Source organism: Tigriopus californicus, chromosome 6 (genome assembly GCF_007210705.1).
Source record: "Tigriopus californicus strain San Diego chromosome 6, Tcal_SD_v2.1, whole genome shotgun sequence".
Lineage (NCBI taxonomy): Eukaryota > Metazoa > Arthropoda > Copepoda > Harpacticoida > Harpacticidae > Tigriopus > Tigriopus californicus.
Window position 1 is genome coordinate 11050508 of NC_081445.1, and position 431 is coordinate 11050938.

Below are 431 nucleotides of genomic sequence, written 5' to 3' on the forward strand. Positions count from 1 at the left end.
TTTGGACCTTGGCCATTTTCTACGTTACACTAATTTCCAAAAGGGTCCACCTGGTTCGAATGTTTTGAAAGCCAAAAATATATTCTTGCTCAATCCTCTTTTGAAGAAAGTTTGACATGAAAAATGACCAGGTTAAACGCAGGTATTACTTTCGGTCGGGTATGAGGATATCTCTCATTATTTGGCTTGTAACAATAGTCTTTATTCGAAAGCTTGATAGCAATCAACATAGGAATTCCTCAGTGATGTTTCTATGTGCATACTAGTGCTTCATGAATACGATTGTGGCTGTTTTACTTTATATCATATAATAAAACACCATTCGCTAGAGTTGTCCTCTCATGATAGTGAACTATTGTCCCTCGAGAACGATCAGAGGCGCCAATAGGCCCATCAGGTTATGACAGCAAGTAGACAGGCTTGCCAAATTC